This window comes from Cynoglossus semilaevis, chromosome 10 (genome assembly GCF_000523025.1).
Source record: "Cynoglossus semilaevis isolate Cse_v1.0 chromosome 10, Cse_v1.0, whole genome shotgun sequence".
NCBI classification, from domain to species: Eukaryota; Metazoa; Chordata; class Actinopteri; order Pleuronectiformes; family Cynoglossidae; genus Cynoglossus; species Cynoglossus semilaevis.
Window position 1 is genome coordinate 8,579,747 of NC_024316.1, and position 8,903 is coordinate 8,588,649.

General features: G+C 39.0%; 1 long non-coding RNA gene across 3 annotated transcripts; it reads left to right on the plus strand.

The window, feature by feature from the left end:
• The first annotated feature begins 2,157 nt into the window (after positions 1-2,157).
• Positions 2,158-8,416, plus strand: LOC103384815 (uncharacterized). Of its 3 annotated transcripts, none has more exons than XR_003050860.1 (4): positions 2,158-2,939; positions 5,060-5,123; positions 5,829-5,884; positions 7,970-8,416. It is a non-coding gene; the product is annotated as an uncharacterized LOC103384815 (long non-coding RNA). The 3 variants fall into 3 exon arrangements; XR_001760624.2 differs by having other exon boundaries at positions 5,829-5,880; XR_001760625.2 differs by having other exon boundaries at positions 2,159-2,939; positions 5,829-5,876.
• The last annotated feature ends 487 nt before the right edge of the window (positions 8,417-8,903 follow it).

The following is an 8,903-nucleotide window of genomic DNA, read 5'->3' on the forward strand; positions in this document are numbered from 1 at the left end:
TATATATAATCCTTTTCCTGCCTTAGTGGCCCCGACACTCGCACACGCGCTGTCTTGCACACTGCCCTCACTGGGTTATTTTACCCATTTTTTATACAATAATAAAAATAATTCTTATATTAATATTTTATATTAATCAAAATATTTGTTTAAATCTATGTTTTTTATTTTTGGATCAGGGGTTAATATTATATTTCTGCAGGGCTGAAACTAATTAATTGGTTTTTAGTAATTTTTAATGGGAAACATTCGATCTAGATACGAGTGGATTGAGACACGAGTGCTGTTGTGGAATGGATTAGACTTCTATACAGTGCATTACACAGAGATAGAGTTCATGAAGACAATAACTACATAAAAAGTGATATTTCTCCTCACAGTTCATAGCAACAAATGTCTCATACGTTATAAAAAAAAATATTGCTGTCGAATACACTTCATGTTGAAGATGACAATAACAACAGGCTGCTCCAGTTAAAGCCCACGAGTGTCATTTTTATGTGGTATAAACTGAGACATGGAGGAAAATGTTGCAAGGTGACGTGCTGCACCACAACTGACCAGAAATGCCTTCTTATCCATTATCACGTGGGTGGTTCACTCACACATCTATCCATCTATCCTTCACACTAAATCTGTGGGCTTTGTTTGGCCCTCCCAACCAATCACAGCTGTCATCCTGATATGATGGATTCTGATGAAAAGCCTCCTACATGATTAGAGCGAAGAACTGAGGCTGTCAAGGGTCATTCACCGTGACCGTCTATCTGAATTATCTGTGGGTTTCACTCCGCTTCACTCAAACATTGATTAAACTGTGATTTAAATATTCAAATCCCTGTTATCCATTTAATTTTTGGACAGAGAAGGACAGTGGCAGGTTGACGCCACACCTGAAGCAGGATCTGGAGGTTTGACACGAGGATCACAACTTTGAAAGGGTGTCAATACAAAGCAATTTACGGGACCCTGTAAAGAATCGACCTCCTTGATAATGGGCAATTTCTCTGCTCTGCTGGTTACTACAGGCCACAGTCCAGCATATCGGAGCAGCACAGGAAGTTTGACACAGACAGAGAGACAGACAGACACATAGATAGAAAGTGATAGATAGAGGGAACGTCAGATAGACAGTGATAGATAGAGAGAGATAGTGAGAATAAAAGACAAAGAACAGGCATTCAGCCAGTTAGGGAGACACACAGGGAGAAAGATAGTGACAAATAGAGAGGAAGACAGAAACACAGACATACAGACAGATAGAGAGACATACAGAGAGACCGGTAGAATGACAGACAGACATAGAGGCAGATCAATAAAATAAACAGACCTAAAAGCAGACAGATACACAGATAGAAAGACAGATGAACAAATGGACAGACAGACAGGGACAGGGAAAAGATGCCAGCACAGAGAACCAAAGAAAGTCTTTCGTCGACTGAAGCAATGAATTTTAGACTGAAAATAAACTAATCTCGGGTGGGGTCGCGCAGTGCTTGGTAGCCCTTCTACCTAAAGTAAATATAAATGAATTTGAAAACTAGAAGTTTCTCAAAAATAAATAAAAAATAATTTATTTTCTTTAAAATATGTAGCAATGACAAGTTTTATGGTTAAAAGTCCATCCATCCATTTTCATCCGCTTATCCGTTTCCAGGTCGCGGGGGCAGCAGTCGCCACCCAAATCACATTGCACTGTACCAAACCTTCCTGCGGGTGGTGAGTCCACTGGAAGGAACCAACCGCCCTAACCGGGATTCGAACTTGCCCAGGAGGGGAACCCTGGGGTTCCACACCAATGACAGAGACATTGCCTCTGGGCCAAAGCGCCACTGGTTAAAAGTCAGAAAAAATATATACTTTTTTGCTGCGTCAACCTTAGATAACACTAACATACTGTATAAATATTTTCCCGAAAAAGTCTTCAAAAATAAAAGTTTCTCTTGAATAAAACCCCCCACTAATTTGCCTTATATTTTGTAGCAATGCCCATTTTTATGGTTCATAAAAATGGAATAAAAAATATAAAGAAATGTTCATAAAAAACTGTTTTGGTACGTCAATCTTTGATCACGGTAACATACTATACTAATAATTTCCCAAAAAAGTCTTAAAAAATAAAAGTTTCTCAAAAATGAATAAGGACTTCCGGTGACGTAATTACAGAGGAAACAGTTGGATTCACCTGCTGCAGGAAAACCCCACCCCGCCGCGCACACCTCTAGCAAAATGGCCGACAACAACCTGACAGTGGTGCTTACAGAGCTTAAAAATGTGCGGAAATAGCACATTGGGGCTTCTCAAGATAGAAAACTACTCCATCCAATGTAAAGTCCACCCTGAAGGATGTTCTGGAACGTACAACTAACCGAGGTCTAACAAAGAGTGAGCGACATGGAGGATAAACACACCACGACAGGCCAGAGCCATTCGCTACCTGCTTCACAGAGAAGCTAAGCTAAGCTATCTTCCAGGTTCGAGGATTTAGAATCCAGAGCAAGAAGGAATAATGTGCGCATATATGGGATTAAAGAAGCGGAAGACAAAGATATTATGATGGACTACATAACCCGCTTGATTCGCGGTCTACCAGATGATAAGGATGTATGTATAGAAAGAGAACAATGCTCGCTGACGGTGAAACCTCCTGACTCATCATCTAGATCCATCATTGTCCGATTCTCCGATTACAGTTATGGACGAAGTGCTCCAACAAGCCTGGAAGAAAGTTACGGAAAGGTACGGGAAGAACTGTCTGCGAGGGAAGTGGAAGCCCGTTCCCGGCTCGATTGAGAATTTATCTAGAATCTGGTGTTAAGACTTTCACAACGCGGTCCTGAAAAAGATAGGAATCCATGTCAAGGTCGAGGAATGGGAAAATCTACAGAGAGAGCAGCTGCGCAACCAGTGGGACACGGTGCAGACCACGAACGCCTAAGGTACACCAACAACGACACACACGGACTTGCAGGTTGTTATTCCAGGTAAAATGAACAACAAATAATCAGTAGATGTAAGTAAAATGGTAACGTTTTAAGTTGTCAGCGGGGAGTTAGGCTTACCTTCTAGGCTAGGATGGCCTTGTCTGCATAAACAGATATTATACTGTATGTGGTTGGTTAATGTAGCAGTGAAAGAATAAGAGGGCTTTTCCCTTCAGAGAAGTAAGATACTTTTTTTTTAATTATTTTTTTTATTTTACCCAAGCAACTGTATACAAGTGAACTTAGTGTGACCCTCAAAGAGATTTTCCTCACATCTCTGTTTTTGAAGAGCTAAACTAAATGTTCATTCAGTTAGTTCTACTGTTCAAATGTATTAGTTCTTGAGAAATATTTTCCTTACCTTAGATCAGAGGTCACCAACCTTTTTGAAACTGAGAGCTACTTCAAGGGCACTCAGTAATATGAAGAGCTACTTGTTTGATAGACTTGCTGAATAATGTAATAATTAGATCTGGAACATACAATAGTAGACACTATTCTTACCATTGTCATTGCACAGATTTGAATATCACTCCAAGTGTTACCGATTAAAAAAAGCACATTAACAGTTCAATTTTTTACCCTCTTGTTAACTAGATTTATTTTTAGAACATACCCCGTGGGCATCTGTTGTAATTTACATGTTTAGCAACAGTATTTAATTGCACCTGAAAATTAAAATAAAAGAGAAGTTTCATATGACTTTGATGAAAGTTATATGATCTGACAAAAACCATATATGATGGACTAAACCATCCAATTACAAGGAAGAAAATATACGATCAGTTAATAAAACTTAAATGCTCAATTGCTTTGCTACAGGAAACCCACCTGCCTGAATCAGGAATGGCAAAATTTTTACTGGCAGAATGTAAAAAAAAAGATGTACAAAAATGTTTAAACATAGATCTGACACATAATCAAGTTAATTTTATACTGGGAATCACAACACATAAAATAAAGGATGAAAATAAGGTTTTATTGTCAAAAGTCCTTTCTTTCAATTGCTCAATTTCCCCCCACAATAACACAATGGAAACAAAGAGTAAAAGAGGTGTATAATATGTATTTATAACTGCAAAATTAACATATATATAATAGTAAGAGTGTTTTTTGACCAAATGGCTCCCAATTTATGATTTTTTCTTTGATAGAGTTAGATGCTTATGCATAAATGTGCAGACATTTATTTGTATATGCTGATGGTTAATAGACTCTATACTGACCCCATTCTTTATATTTCCTGTATGCTAACAAGCTTAATTGAAATACAGTGTGATGCATGAGAGAGTTTCACACTGGACATAATAGCATTGAACTGGATGTGGAGTGAGTTGGCCTATATGGACTATATGTAAATATGTAAATTTGTGTATTACAAAATGCAGAGAAAGGCATTTATTTTCATTGACATTTGACTGCAATTGTAAAAACGAAATACTTGCTAAATTGAAATAAAAAGATGTTAAAAAATAAGAATAAAAATGCACTCATTTGCCTTCAATTATGTAGCAATGTCAATTTTATTGATTAAAATGAATAAAAATTATACTTCTTGATAACATTACATACTATACTAAGAATTTCCTGAAAAAGTCTTCAAAAACAAAGGTTTCTCAAAAAAGTATAAAAATGCACTAATTTGCCTTAGAATAAGTAGCAATGCACATTTCTATGGTTAAAATTCAGAAAAAATATTATTTTTTTCATATGTGAACCTTTGATCACACCAATTTTCTATACCAGTCGACACCTGAACAATTTTGGCAAACATTCAGAGAAGTGCCTTGTGTGTTCTTCATCTACGTCTGTGACCGCCGTCACCTATTTAACACTGAATCAGCAGTTTCAGCATCACCACAGGGCCTTGCAGCTTCCCTTCACGCCACTTTCTGCAAAGAGCTTCGGAATGAAGTTGACTCCAGCTGAGTTCCCATGAGATCACACACAGAGAGGGGGGTGGAGGGGGGCTCTCACATACACAGAGCTACAGTGAGTGTAGATTTCAACACCCAGCATGAATAATAGCATCATTTGTGACGTTGGCTATTCTTTTTCTTCTCTTTCTTCTCTAGATAGAGCCATTCTCCAGTTCTCCAGAGGACTCAGCACCTCACCACCGAGTCGCATTTCTTTAAGGTAAAGATATTGACCTTTACAAATAGAGGTACAGCTATATGTGTTTCCCCATTTTGAAAAGATAGATTCAAAGATTTATGAAAGAAAATATTTCAGAAGGCACAGACAGTGAATGGGTTCACGTTAGTTCATCCCATTGTTACTAAAGGATGAAAAGTCCAACAAGATAAAGAAAAAAAAAGTTTTGGAACTCGGGCTTAAACTTCTGACAACAGAAAAACCAGCAGAATCAGAAAAGCTTTATTGATTTATTCAGTAAAAATAATTATCGAACATAAAAACCAAGTATTTTGAAGGCTTTATCTGGTGAACTTCCGTGAAAGCGTTTCTTCTAAAATCTTAGAAATCTTAAAATGTCAATTTTTATGGTTAAGTCAGAAAAAATAAACTTTTTTTGCTGCATCAACCTTAGATCTCACTACTAATAATTTCCTGAAAATGTCTTCAAAATAAGTTTCTCAAAAATGAGTTGATTTGACACTAATTTGTCTTAAAATACTTAGCTATGTCCATTTTTGGCAGTTTTGCTATCTCCAGTGGGATGTTGCGTGAAAAAAAGGCACTAGCGATTTTGAGTTTTTACCTGAAAAAGGCACTGAATTTGACAGTTCAGTGCCAAATCGTTCCACTCTTCTTGTGGCACGATCCTCTCAGTTTGATGAAACTTCATATTGGTGACTTTGATCTCTTTTTCTTGATTTGCAGATACATACTCTTTGCCGCTGTCCATGGTGCTGCACCTGGACTCCACAAGTAAGTAAGTAAGTTTCTCAAAAATAAATAAAAATGCAGTAATTTGCCTTAAAATATGTAGCTTTGCATATATATGCCAACTTTTGATCACAGTAAAATTCTATATCAATAAGTTCTTGAACAAATCTCCAAAAATAAGTTTCTCAAAAATGATTTGATTTGACACTAATTTAAAATCCCGCTAACATACTATACTAATATTTTCCTGAAAAAGACTTCAAAAATAACGTTTTTTATTTCAGGTCCTTGCTGTTGGGTGTGCCATTGGGGTCAGCGTTAACAGCCGTTTGGCGTTTGACAGTAGTTGAAATCCTCATCAGAATGGTTTTCGGTCACATGTTTCTTTGATGTGTAAAACTGAGGTGAATCTTTTGGTATGTTACCTTAGAGAGCCTTATACAGTATGTGGGTGATAGGTTGTGTCTTAGCCCACCTTCTCTGTTGAGTTATGGTTTTTCCAGGCTGAAAAATAATTTCTTTTACCCCTCTCTCAAGTGTGTCCTTGAGGTGTATGTGTACAAAACACACCATTTCTGTCAACCTGGAAAAACCATCACTCAACAGAGAAGGTGGACTCAGACACAACCTATCACCCACATATAAGTCTCTTAGGAACAATACCCAAAAGATTCTTCTCAGTTTCACACATCAAAGAGACGTGATCGAAACCATTCTGATGAGGATTGCAACTACGCATCAAACATCTGACTGTTAACACCCCCAGTTGACCCCAATGGCACACCCAACAGGGGGGGGCCTGAAGTAACTTTATTTTTTTGCTGTACTCCCCAGCACCAGGTAGAACTTAAGAAGCCTCTTGGATGAGAGGTGAAATGTTTTCTTTGAGAACATTTCACGTCCAGTTGCCTAACAGAACTCTTTAACCTTGACCTGGATGACTGAGAATCTTCATAGACAATAGAATTAAATAGTCTTTATTGTCCTTGTACAACAGGGTTACAACAATGGAAAAGAAAAATTGAGGGTGCTCCCACAAAACCACTTGCACCACAACAGGAGAAAAAATATATATATACAACAATACAGACAAACAACCTCGTAATGGGCTGATACCAGGAAGCAGTGCAAGTTGTGCAAAACAGAATATACAGTATATACATTATACATATAGAACAAACTACAGATTTTAATGTTAAAATCGTGCATTTGTGAAAAACTGTAAAGTAATCTGTGGCTGTAAACATTCTTGGTAGGTCGATGGGGTGGGGGGGGGGGGGGGGGGGGGGGGGGGGGGGGGGGGGGGGGATTTGTCTATGGGTGAGTGAGTGGCCCAGGGGGAAAGGCTGTTTGTCAGTCTGGCAGTGTGGGACTTGATAGACCTGTTGCATCTTCCAGAGGGCAACAGGTCAAACGGGGGGTGGGCGGTGTGTGAGGGGTCAGCTGTGATGGCCTTGGCTTTTCTGTTCTAGGGTGGGAAGAGGGCACCCAATGATTTTTTGGCAGTGTTTATGACCCTCTGTACTGCCTTCCTGTCCTCAGCTGTGAAGCCTTTCTGCCACTCACAGGCAGCAGGTGAGCACACTCTCCACAGAGGAGTGCTAGAAATCCAGCAGCAGCTTCCTGTCCAGGTTGTTCTTCCTGAGGATGTGCAGGAAGTGTAGCTGTTGCTGAGCCTTCTTCACTTGGGCCCTCATATTGTAAGTGATATTGATATTGGGTGCCCAGAAACCTGAAGGTGGTGACAGTTTCCACTTCTTCTCCATTTATGAGGAGGGGGGTATAATTATGTCTGTTTCCTGAAGTCCATAATGTCCTTTAGTCTTAAAGACGTTCGGGGTCAGGTTGCTTCCTGGTCTGTGTGGTTGTTTCCTTAGCTGAGCTGGCAGGCCTGCGTTTTAGCTTCCTCTCCCTGTGCCGCCTGTTGTGTCCGATAACAATCCACAGGGCTCCCGGCGGTTTCGCTATCTCCAGTGGGATGTTGTGAGTTCTTGGAAAAAAAGGCACTAGCAATTGAAAAAGGCACTGAATTTGACAGTGCAGTGCCAAATCGTTCCACTCTTCTTGTGGCACGATCCTCTCAGTTTGATGAAACTTCATATTGGTGACTTTGATCTCTTTTTCTTGATTTGCAGATACATACTCTTTGCCGCTGTCCATGGTGCTGCACCTGGACTCCACAAGTCAACACCCAGGCTCAGCTCTGTACCACTGGAAGCCTTGCACGTCCTCGCTCATCACTGGTCTGCTGTCTCGTTGACTCTTCTGGATCTTTTCCCCTGCAGCAAATCATTCGTCACTCATCAGCGTCATTTGGACTTTGCACATGTAAAACATTTTTATTCTCATCTGATTCCTGCTCTGAGTACTGCATTTTTATGTATTCCTCTCAAAGATCAATGTGACAAAAATGCACTAATTTACCTGTAATTTGTAGGTATGTCCGTTTTATATTTATAATTCAAAAAATAATTTTTTGGACATCATCCATTGATCAGAAGTAAAATACTATACTAATGGTTGACTAAAAATGTCTGCAAAAAATACATATATTTTTCAATTAATTAAAATGCACTGATTTGATTAAAAATATGTAGTGGTGTGGTTTTTCATGCTTGAAATTCAGAAAGAAAAACCTTTGGTCAGATGTTGAAAATCTTTTGAAATTTCTAGGCAAATTTAAAAAAAATATATCATCAAATTGTGGCGCTTTGGCCCAGAGGCAATGTCTCTGTCATTGGTGTGGAACCCCAGGGTTCACCTCCTGGGCAGGTTCGAATCCCGGTTAAGGCGGTTAATACCTTCCAGTGGACTCACCACCCGCAGGAAGGTTTGAGGAGTTGGTACGGTGCAGTGTGATTTGGGTGGCGACTGCTGCCCCCGCGACCCGGCAACGGATAAGCGGATGAAAATGGATGGATGGATATCATCAAATTACAGCACTTTGAGAATTTTTTTAGAAAGCATTTTTTTTCTTTTACAATCAGAAAAGTTCTAAATTCTTAATAAGGTAAGGCTATAGTCTTACCTGTTTTTGGAGCTATTTTCAAATATTCATATAAAATACTT